Source organism: Gracilinanus agilis, chromosome 1 (genome assembly GCF_016433145.1).
Source record: "Gracilinanus agilis isolate LMUSP501 chromosome 1, AgileGrace, whole genome shotgun sequence".
In the NCBI taxonomy this organism is placed as follows: Eukaryota; Metazoa; Chordata; class Mammalia; order Didelphimorphia; family Didelphidae; genus Gracilinanus; species Gracilinanus agilis.
Window position 1 is genome coordinate 290293439 of NC_058130.1, and position 12502 is coordinate 290305940.

A 12502-nucleotide genomic window follows, 5' to 3' on the forward strand; every position below is an offset into this window, starting at 1 on the left:
AAGAGTCTTAAACAAGATTCAAAAGCAAATCCCACTTGCCTTTTGAATGCCCAGTAGGCATTCAAAGATGATAAATGACACAATACTTGTCCTTAAAAGATATTTTGATGACCATAAGATTTTCAGATTAGGTGTAATTAATCTAAGAAAGTTAATGTCATTTTTCTTTGTCCTTATGTTTTCTCCAAGGGATTTTCCCATTCTTTTGGAAGTTTTATGTAGAACAGCAGGATAATCTGGATGTGGGGGGAGGGGGAGAGGAAGGGAAGATTACAAAATAGGGAAGGCAGGGTTTTTGCCCTTTAGAGATTTTTATGTAATACTTGATTTATAACAGGGAGAACAGAATAAGTGAGAGAAGGATAATTATATTTAAAGATAATTAAATTTAAGTGAAAAAGTTTTCTTTTTCTCAAATTATTAGTTTTGAAATACTAAAAAGTATAAGGCACACTCTTGGTTCATTATTCAAATGGATGAAGATGAGACTCAAATAATCTCAAACAAAGGACAATTAAAAATCCTTTATATTTTACTTTGGAATGCATTCAAAGGTACATTCACACACTACCTGGCTCTAACACCCTTTTATCTTGATCTGGCTTTGGGTGAATCAGCTGAGTAATAATTAGGTGGCTTTGAATAATCCATAGTTGATTTTATTTCTATTCCCATGAAAACAGTCTTCAATCTTTGGTATTTATTCAACACAACTATAATAAGTTCTTATTACAACATAGATATTTTTAATATACGTTGTCAACATGGAATCTAGAAGCCCCCAAACTTGTAGCCCAGAACAATTTCATCAACCCCAGTTTACTTAGCTTAAAGGTGACAGCTCCAGGCTTGACCCCATCACATAAGAGTTCCTCCCCCAGGGAAAGGCCAAGCCCAAGCCAAGAGACTCTTTAGTGTCTAGTAAGCTGAAGGTCCTGAGTTCTATCCTCAAAAGGAGAGTGTGATACAGTGGGAGAGACTTCCGGAGACAAGAAGAGTCACTTGACTTGGGCTTGGCCTTTCCCTGGGGAGAAACTCTCATGTGATGGGGTCAAGCCTGGGGCTGTTACCTTTAAGCTAAGTAAAATGGGGTTCATTAAATCTTTCTAGGCTAAAAGTTTGGGGGCTTCTAGATTCCAAGTCGACAATGTAATGAAAGAACATCAAGTTATTTACTAGGGGTACTTCACCATTCCTACTTATTACCTTTCTCTAGAAACTGTCCAGCTTATTTCTTATTACATTTCTTGATTGGTTGATGGTTGACTGGTAAATACGTCCTTCGTACCTGAAGAGAACCAGAAGCCATCACTGGTGATGTGTTTTAACTTGAGCATAAATTAGTGAGATAGAGTCTCTCTTCCAGTCATCAAAGTCCAATGGCAAGACAACTGGTGAAGCTCAGGATGCATTAGATGACTTTGGTTTCTCTGATGTCTAACAAAGCTCCAAAGTGTCTGCTTCTGCCACCTTCCTGGCCACTGGAATAAGCTGGAGTGAACAGGATTTCCAGGAAAGACTAGTACTTCTGATGTGAGAGCTTACTGAATCCTTTTCAGGGCTACTTTCCTCCTTTGGCATCTACCTGCCACCCAGCTCTCACCTGTAGCTCCAAGAAACTGCAACATGTGCCATAATCACACCCTAGGAAGGCATTTCAGCAAGCAGGCTAAACCAGGCTAAGGGCAACTGACAGATCTCAAACCTATGGTTCAATGGGGGTGGGGGGTGTTCTACCCCATGCATATGAAGACTTCCTCAATGGAATGGACAGATGAGAATAATTATATTTCTAAAATGTAGTTCAAACAACTAAACACAATACTACGCATGTCTAACCAGAGCAGAAAATAACAGTACCATCATCTCCTTAATCCTAGAAACTAACCCTCTCAAATTAACTTTTTACACTGTCATTGTTGATTCATATTTAGCTTGTATTTTACCAAAAATCATCAGATATTTTCCAAATAATTGGTTGTATTGTCATGTTATCCTCATGTGTAAAATGGGGACAGTAGTATAAGGATCAAATGAGATGAAATGTATGCAAATCACTCTGTAAACCTTAAATAGTTTCATAGTACTTTTACATAAAGTAAGTGATTATTACTCTAGATAATGCTTTATACATAATAAATACTCATTAAGTGCTTGCTGAATGAAATACTGGCTTTTAGGACTGTCATTCTTTGTACCCTAAATAGGCTTCATTTAAAAAAAAAAAGGAATCACCATTCTAATCTTGTTGTTCCGCTCTATGAAAATCTTCCATGAGAGGGGGAAGGGGAGAAGGGAGGGAAAGAAAATGAATCATATAAACATGGAAAAATATTTTAAAAGAAAAATTAATTAAAAAAAAGGAAAAATATTTCATGAGTGTATATAATAGAATACACATTCCTCATCAGAGGAAAGTATCCATAATCTGACTTTAACCTGTCTTTCCAGACTAAGTAATATATAATTTGCTTTCACAAATTCTGTGTTCTAGCCAAAGTGGTCCTATTGTTTCCTGAACTCAAAGTCCCTCTCTTTTTATACCCTTGCCTAGGTCACTTCTCAGACCTGAATAATACTTACTTCTCTCTTAGAATTATTAGCTCTTTAAGACACAGCTCATATGGAGCCATCTACATGAAGCCTCCTCTTATTGTTATTATTATATTAACTCTTATTGTTATTATTGTTCTTTCCACATTCAAAATACCTTCCATTTACTTATCATGTGTAAATGTTTTATCTCCCAATAAAAAAGCATAAACTATGTCAGCTTTTTACTTTGTATGCCCAATACTTTGCAAACAGTAGGTCTTTCATAAACCCATGTTCACTTGAACAGAGAACACCCAGTTACTGTAGTATGGTAAAAAGAGTCTGTAAATCAGGAGAACTAAATTCTAGTTCCATTCACTCCTGGACATAGTCAGTAGACGATTCATACAACAACCATCTAATTAAATAATGTGTAAAGCTTTGTTCTAAACTCTGGGAGAACTTGTTAAGATTGATGGATTCAGTAGTACACTTGGGAGATACAACAAAGTGCATACCACATGAGGCAAAAATAGGCCAAGCACAAGTATAAGCTTGACTAAGTAAGTAGCTGCAGTCAATAAGCAATACAGAGATACTATTTACAAAGAAAGTATGGGATTTGGAATTAAAAGGGACCAGATAGAAGATAAAACTGAGACCCAAAGCAGTTAAGTGATTTTCATGAGGTCTCACAGACACTTGTATTCTCATACCTCTATGGAGATGGTAAATCTTTCTACTATAATTAGTTCTATAAAGTCCTAATTAAAATCCTGTTTCTCTTTTCCCTGATTCCTGTATACCCCTAAGTTATTGTCAATATTCCTCAATTGTTTGGGTTTATAGAAATGCCTTAGAAATATTTTGGGTAAAGTCTTTTCATAAACAATTTTTTGTAAGAAAGTTACACCCCTAAGAATGATGTAATGCTTGTACTCTGCTTTCTATAAAAACCTTTCTCTTTGTCATAATAAATGGTAGACCTAGCTACAAATCATTGTACTGTGTGTTTACTTGTTTAGAGTCTCTCCTACTCATTCAGGTGTTTGCTCTTTCTATCTCTATCTTTTTTCTCACTTTCACTTTCCCTCACTTTCTTGTCAAAGATACTAGAGTGGTTTGTCATTTCCTTCTCTAGCTCATTTTACAGATGAGAAAACTGGGACAAACAGGGTTAAGTGTCTTGCCCAGGTTCACACAGCTGGTAAGTGTCTGAGGTCCAATTTGAACTCAAGGCCTCTTGAATCCAGGCCTGGTCCTGAGTCACCAAGTTGGCCCTGAAACTACAAATGTTTTTCACAAATGATACCAATGCTGCCAAAATTACAAGGAAATCAGGAAACTGGGGGAACATTTACCATAATTTTCTCTCAAAAAGGCCTCTCTCTCTCTCTCTCTCTCTCTCTCTCTCTCATATATGTGTGTGTGTGTGTGTGTGTGTGTGTGTGTGTGTACACACATACATATATGCATATATGGAATTGAGTTAAATTCATAAATGTTATTACCATATTGTTAAAACAATCAAGGTTTATTAACAGGCAATTTTCAGAAGAAATTAAAGTTTCAATAGTCACATGAAGAGATGCTCTAAATTTCTACTGACTGGAGAAATTCTAATTGAAGGAACTCTGAAGTATCACCTCATATCTATCAGACTGGCTAACATGACAGAAAAGGAAAATGGCAGATACTAGAGGAGATGTAGAAAATTAAGGACGCTATTGGCAGTTGTGAACTGGTTGGCCATTTTAGAAAACAATTTGCAAAGGGCTATAGAGCTGTGAATACCCTTTTATCCAGCAGTACCACAGTGGGTCTGTATCCCAAGAAGATCAGGGAGGTAAGAAAGGAGCCTCAATGTACAAGGATATTTGTAGCACTCTCGTTGTGGTGTAGAGAATTGGACGTTGAGGGAATGCCCATCAACTGGTGGCTGAACAAGTTGTGGCCTATGATTGTGATGGACTACTATTATAAGAGAGGGCAAAGGAGACAGTTTCAGGAAACCTCAGAAAACATAAGGATTAATGTAGAGTGAAATGAGAATTTTATATATGGGGATCTATGACAAGCATGGAGGAGACTTAGAACAAAAACAGGGAGATGGGAAGTGGATTGCAATGTGTGACACTGTAAGGCCAGTTTGTTTGGATTATAGAAGTGATCCTCTGGATCACTGCCTTGTCCTGGGGGAAGAGGTTTTACATAACTCAGCAAAACTATGAACTATGCTATGCAGGCTTACACAAAGCAAGAGAGATCATAGCGCAGAGTTCTGACAAAAGGGGTCCACTGAGGAGGAAATGGCAAGCCACTCCAGTGTCATTGCCAAGAAAACTCCAGGGACAATATTAAAATGATGAAAGATATGACACCAGAAGATGAGACCCTCAAGGCAGAAGTTGTCTGACATGTTACTGGAGAAGAGCAAAGGAAAAGAGATCCAGAAAGAATGAAGGAGCTGGGCCAAAGCCAAAAAGAAGCTCTGCTTCAGATGTGTCTATTGACAAAAGTCTAATTATGTAAAGACTGATATTGCATAAAAATCTGGAATGTAAGATCTATGAACTAAGGAGAGCTGATGTGGCACATTGGACAGAAAGCCAGGGAATCAGGAAGACTATGAGTTCAAATTCTATCTCAGACACTTACTAGTTCGATGAGCCTGGGAAAGTTACTTAAATCTGTTTGCTTCTGCTTCCTCATCTGTAAAATGAGCTGGAGAAGGAAATGGCAAACCACTCCACATCTTTGCCTAGAAAACCCAAAATGGGTTGACAAACTTTTGGACATGACTGAACAACAAGTTGGATGTGGTCAAAGAGGAGATGAAAAGATTAAACAATGACATCTTTGGATCAGGACGGGAGAAAAATGGGTGAATTTATTCAAGTGGTCATTACATGTACTATGGTGGACAAAAACCCCTTAGAATAAATGGAATAGCCTTCATAGATAGTAAAAGGGAGAGAAAAGCAGTACTGGGGCATAAATCTTAAAAATGAAAGAATATCTGTTCAAAACCAAGGCAAATCATTCAACATGCCTTTAATATAAGTGATCCAACCACTGGAAGCTGAAGGGGCCAAAGTTGATCAGTTCTATGAAAACCTATAATATCTTCTAGAAATAACATCAAAAAAGGTTGCCAAATTGGAAGGTAGGAAATCAAAAGATAAATGGAATAACAGGCAATTTTGGCTTGGAGTACAAAATGAAGCAGGGCAGAAACTAATCAACTTTTGTCAAAATAACATGCTGGTCACAGCAAGTGCTTTCTTTTTCAACTCAACATGGACATCACTAGGTGGTCTCACTATCAAAATCAGATTGATTATTTACTTTGCAGCCCAAAGTGGAGAAGCTCTCTACAGTCAGTTAAAACAAGACATTGGAGCTGACTATGGCTCAGATCATGAGCTTTTTATTGCAAAATTCAAACTTTAAGTAGGGAAAACTATCAGATTTTATAGGTATGATTTATATTTTTATGAATATAAAGTGGAAGTGATGCTACTAGGTTGTATCCCAAGGAAAAATACTTGTACAAAAAAATATTCATAGCCATACTCTTTGTGGTGGCAAAAAACTGGAAATTGAAGGGTTGTCCCTTGATTGGGGAATGGCTGAACAAATTGGTCTCAAGGCAGAAGAGTGGTAAGGGACAAGCAATGGGGGTTAAGTGACTTGCCCAGGGTCACACAGATCCATGAGTTTTTTGTGTGACCTCTAGAATTTGACACTATTGACCACTTTCTCTACATATCTCTGGATTTCCATCACAACATGAGCATAATAATTAAAATTTCATCCATATCATACCCCCTAAGATATATCCCTAGGCTCTATCCTGAGTCCTCTAGTTTTTCTACATTTTCTCTTGGGGACTTAATAGTTTCCATTGGTTTTATTCAATCCAGCCTCTCTTCTGAGCTGGAGTTTTGATTGTAGCATTCATCACCCTCCCTCCCTGCTCACTCTGTTGCTGGTTTCGGAACCATGGCCTCTGAGGTGGCTATCTCAGAAGGGGTGATTAAAGTGTTCAATGACATAAAGACAAAAAAGGCCATGCTGTTATGCCTGAGAGAAGACAAAAAGAATGTCATGCTGGAGGAGATCCTTGTGGACGACATGGGCCAGACTGGGGACAACGCCTATGCCATTTTTGTCAAGCTGCTTCCTAATGAAGCCTGCTGTTATTCCCTCTATGATGCTACCTACGAAACCAAATGGAGCAAAAAGGAGGACCTGGTATTTAATTTCTGGGACCCCTGAGTGTGCCCCAATCAAGAGGAAAATGATCTATGCCAGCTGCAAGGACATCATCAAGAAGAAAGTGACAGGAAACAAGCATGAATTACAAGCCAGCTGCTATGAGAAGGACCACTGTACCTTGACTGAGAAACTGGGGGTTGGGGCCATGCTGTGGTCTCTCTGTTTTGTTTTGTTTTAAACCTTTACCTTCCATCTTGGAGTCAATACTGTGTATTGGCTCCAAGGCAGAAGAGTGGTAAGGGTAGGCAATGGGGGTCAAGTGACTTGCCCAGGGCCACACAGCTAGGAAGTGTCTGAGGCCAGGTTTGAACCTAGGACCTCCCTTCTCTAGGCCTGGCTCTCAATCCACCGAGCTACCCAGCTGCCTTTTTTTTTTTTATGGTCTCTCTGGAGGAGAAGCCTTTGTGAGTCTCACACCTTTGGCTCCCCTGGGCAATTTCTTCATCCACTTGTCAAATCACCCCCAAGCCCTGACCTCCCTTCCCACCTTGGCTCCAATGGCTCAAGTCTTCCCAAACTGCCATGGATATCCTCATTCCTCTATTATTGTAGCTGACCAAGCCGCCCCAACCCCACACCAGGGATGCCCAGATTAGGGGGAGGCTAGTATTTTTTTTAAAACAATGACTCCTCCTTCCTGTTTGACATCCTCTGTTCTCCTTCCCCAATGCTGCCAACTTCTAACTGTAAAGATAGTGGCTTTATGCTGGTCCCTTTCATTTTGGGTATAAATGGAATGTTGTGAAGACCCTTCCTGCACAAAGGACTCCGCACCCCTCCTCTAAGCCATTCATGTGATCAGTATTAAAAGAAAGTTATAGGATTAGTAAAAGGAAAGTTCAATTTAAAAAAACAAAAAATGAATTTCAAAAAAATAAAAACAAAATGAAACTGGAGTCCCAAATTACCAACAGTTTATTTACTGAACATTTCAAACTCCATGTTCTAGTCATCTGAAAATTACAAAATGTCCCAAACAGAACTCACAATCTTTTCCCTACAGCCTTCCTTCTTCTGAACTTCCCTGTTTCTTTCAAGTACACTATCTTTCTTCCAGTCTTTCAGAATTGTAAACTTGTTGTCTTCTTATCTTGTGGATCCAGCTTTAGTTACTCTTTACTGGATTTGTCCTAAAATCCCTTCTTAAAGGGTGTGGCACTGGAAAGGGTTGCTACAAAACAACTCTACCACTACTACCACTACTACCACTGTTGTTGTAGATGCTGCTACTACTACTACTACTCCATCATCTTGCCAGTCTCCTGCATTGTATGAATTTACCACAGTAATGTACTTCCTTTTCATATTAACATTTATGTGAAAAAACAAAAACAAAAAAACATTTATGTGGATAGCACAAGCTAGACATTAGGAGTATAAGGAATACATAATCAGTTATTTCAGGTATAGACTATGAGTAGCTTTGAAATAATCTTTTTTTAATAGGACAGTACATTCAGTGTCATTAGAATTTAGCATTGTAGCACTATATAAGGTTAAAAAAAAACCTCATGACATCACATTAAAGGATCTAAATATTTAACACTATAATTAATATATATTTCCTAACCCATTTCCCACATCAGGCAAGCACAGAAATCTCCCATGCTTCAGTTCCCACTTGAGTTTCAGAGTGAGTATGTGAGGGCATCCTTTCCTAGTCTTCCTATGGCTATGACAGAATGAAACATTCTTCCTATCCCCATACCAAATGTCACAAGAAACAAAAGATACTAATTCTTACCAGTCTTACAAAGGCAAGGGAAAGCCTTTGGAAAGAAGGAGAGCAGAAGATACAGGTAGAAGAGAGCTCAATGCCAAAAAAGCAAGAGTGTCTTGCCTAAGGAAAAAGTAGAATAGAAAATCCAGATGCTTAATCCTCTCTTCCAAACTCCAAAGAGGAGGCTGAGAATAATAAATAATAATAGCTAACATTTATATGTAGTTTACTATGACTATAAGAAATGATGAACTGGAGGATTTCCATAAGAACAGGAAAGACCTTCAGGAATTAATGCAGAGCAAAATGAGGAGAACCAGGAGAACACTGTACACAGAGACTGGTAGATTGTGACACAAACAAATGTAAAAGACTTTTCTACTAGCAGCAATACAATGATCTAGGACAATCCAGAGGGACTTATGAGAAGGCTAAACACATCCAGAGAAAGAACTGTGGGAGTAGAAACACAGAAGAAAAACATATATGGTTGGATGGGTATATGATTGGGGTTTTGGCTTTAAATAATCACTATTGCAAATATTAATAATATGGAAATAGGTTTTGAACAATCAAAAATGTAAAATCCAATGGAATTGTTCATCAGCTCCAGAAAGGGAGAGGGAAAAGGGGAGGGAAAGAACATAAATCATGTAACCTTCGGGAAAAATTTCCAAATAAATAAATAAATAAATGGTGTTTACTGTGTGTCAGGTACTGTGCTCTTTACAATTATTATCTCATTTGATCCTCTCAGCAACCTGGGGAAGTAGATGCTATTATTATCCCTATTTTACAAGAAGAGGAAACCAAGGCAAACAAAGGATGTGATCTACTTAGGATTACTCAGTCTCAAGGACCTGTGCATCATACAATTGACTAGAATTACAAGAGAAAGGCTTTTAAAAGAAAGGGTAGAAAGCCTAAATAAAAATCACTTTGTTGACAAGTGATAAAACAACAAAGGGATCATATAAGACAAAAGGAAGAATGAGTAAAAAGCTAAAAAAAGTTTTTTGTGAACAATAACTGAAGAAAAATGAAATAAAATTTCCTGACAAAAAAGATAATTCTGTACACTCCTAAGAGATTATGGAACAGCAGGGGGAAACTCTAAAGTGATTCAAAAGAGAAAAAGAACTGTTATATGAAATACTTAGGAATAAAATTAGGTAGGAAACTAAAAACTCAAAATAAAATTGGAAATAAAAAACAGCAACAAAGTACAGTATTTAGAAGAAAAAACAAAAATTCTCTTTTAAGAAGTAGAGGCTCAGACAGAAAAAAAAATAAAAGATTTGAAACATATAAATGAAAGAATTCACAGATGAGAAAGAAAAGGCAACAACAAAATAATAACATATGAATTCTACATAAGCCAAAGAAACTGACCTTGAAGACAGGATGTGCAGAGATAACTTAAGCATAAAAGACAAACCTAACAACAACAACAAAAAGAATATCATATTGAAACTAATAATACAAGAAAAATGTCAAGCTTGGGTTATCACTTGAAAAAAGTTTATTTTTAAGCTCTAAAACATGTAGTAGTTAAGTTTCACAATTTCAAAGACAAAAAACTTTTTTTAAGTACCCAGGTATATAATCAAGAAAAATTAGAGGAAAAGAATAAATAGTATATTCCAAAAAGTTAAAGCTACAACTAAAAATAACACACTACTAACTGGGTCTAATAGCCATTGAAAAAGATGGGAAGTTTTAACAAGAAAAGTATTTGTTACTCTTTTTTTTTTTAAAGGAGACATTTAACTTAAAAATATTCCCAAACAACATAAATACTATGAAGGTAAATAAGCATAATTAAATATTTAAATAATTAAATTACCAAGTAGTAGCATCATCTTACTGCTTAACCATTTGCTCATTTTAAGAATAATAATAACTGACAATCTATGAAGGAAAGAGAGATCATCAAGGAACAAAAAAGATCTGAGAGACTAAAGATTGAAAGTTAATTTAAATAATCAAGAGAAAGGGAGGGAAAAGAAAGGCATTGTATTTTAGATACTTCCTGTGTGACCTTAAGCAAGTCATTTAATCTCTCTGGTTTTAGTTTTCTGTTCTATAAAATTAGGGAACTGGATTTAATGGCCTCTAAATTCCATGGATTAAATACTGTGACACATATAAATAAATCAGTATCTTTTATAAGAGTGATAAGCCAGTGTAGAGTTTTAAGAATAGGGAGTAAGAGATAAAGAGGAACTAGATAGCTATCCTCAGCAAATCTACATGTGAACAATAATGGGATAATTTCTTTGGTCTCACAACAACAGAAGAGGCTGTGAAAGAATAGGATAAAAGCAATGGTGGAGAGCCTGGGATGGAAAGAGATCATTACCATGAAGGAAGAGAGCAGTGTATGTGGCAAGATACCAAGATCTTATAATGGATTTCATTTGGTGAGAATTTGCCATTTAGAGACCATCTCTTCAAGGTAAATATATTCTACAGCTATACCCCATTACAGGAGAGGATAGACAATACCCCAGAATAATAGGGGGCATACAGAATCAGAGAGAGAATGACATGTCCTGAGTAGTGAAAAGTGACTAAGATAAGAGCAGGCTGTTGGCTTGGGTCTTATTGGCATGGGACTTTGTACCTCCAAATTACAGAAATATTTCAGGTCAAACTGTAGGCAGGAAAATTCCTTTGCTCCCTTACATCCTAGGGACTACTAACCCCAAACATCTGATAACTCTGATAAGATCCTGAGAAGATTGCCCTCCTTGGATTGTCCTTTAGGTTTGAGATGGACACAGATATACCTCCAGGCTGTGTAAATGGAATTAGCTGAAGCCCATTTATAGTTAAAACTCTAGCCACCAGAGATAATGTCATCCCCACCTCCCTTAGTGGGGAGGGAAGACATGTGACAATAAGTAACAAATCAAGAACAAGGGACTGCCCTTTGGGCAGTCCAAAACAGTGTAGAGGCTGCCATTTGTCCACTTGAATTAGAGGTGGACCCCCAGGAAGTGAGGAAAGATGCTATCTCTTCAAATATGTTAGTAACTTCCTGTGGAGGCAGTTTCCTCTTTGAACTTGGTGCTGAAGGATCTCTCCTGAGACCTCAGGCAGCTTCCCCTCTGAATTGTCACGTGGGTAAGTTAGGCTGACTTCCTTGGGCCTACCTTGGTGTTTCCAGACTCTACTTCAAGTAGGTTTCTTGCCTCTCTGATTGCTAAGGCCTTGTGGCTTGTAGCCTAGTTTAATTAGCCTTTTAACCCTCTCTCTATTGCCCTACCTTCTACCTTCCTAATTGTAAATAAACTACCATAAAACCAATCCTGACTTGGGTCTATTTTAATTATGGAATCAATCTGAATTATCGATTCCTGGCAACCACACCTTAAAATATATATCTATATAATATCTAAATTTTCCATTATTACAAAGGCTATGCCTTGATACCATCAGGTTGTATCTAAGACAACTCTCTGTTCCCTAAACTAAGAGAGTCACTCCCTATGTCTTCAGGCAAACCTTCCCCTGTCCCCCCTACCTCCCACCCACCCCCCATTCCTCAGTGCATACCACTCTGAAGTCCTGTCTTCCCTGTTGTAAAGAGTAGAGAGACCTCAGAATTGATGTCACCTAGGAGGCAGCTTCCCATCTATGCTGTCCTCCTGGCCGGATTCAATATTGCCTTCTAAATTAATAAATTTCTCTTTTTATTGTTAAGCTAAGTTTTGGAGTCTTGCATTCTAGCAAAAGGTACCCTTCCCGAACCCAGGGGGTTCACCTCAAGTCCCCCACAACATTATGACTTGGGAATCAATGTGACTACCATAACACAACAATGCTTCCTTCATGAATTTATATTTCTAAGTATAAAGAAATTACTTCAGAAGTTCTACCCTCATGAGACAGAAAGAATAAAGAAGAAAATGTAAAAGTATAGTTATGAGTCAGAGAATAAAATACAAAGGAATAGAAATA

The 12502-nt window shown here is 37.5% G+C and overlaps 1 protein-coding gene and 1 pseudogene across 1 annotated transcript in view; one reads left to right on the forward strand and one right to left on the reverse strand.

The window, feature by feature from the left end:
• Positions 1–12502, reverse strand: part of CDC42SE2 (CDC42 small effector 2) — a 114290-nt gene that overhangs the window by 76348 nt on the left and 25440 nt on the right. The window lies entirely within an intron of this gene.
• Positions 6541–6994, forward strand: LOC123251037 (annotated as a pseudogene).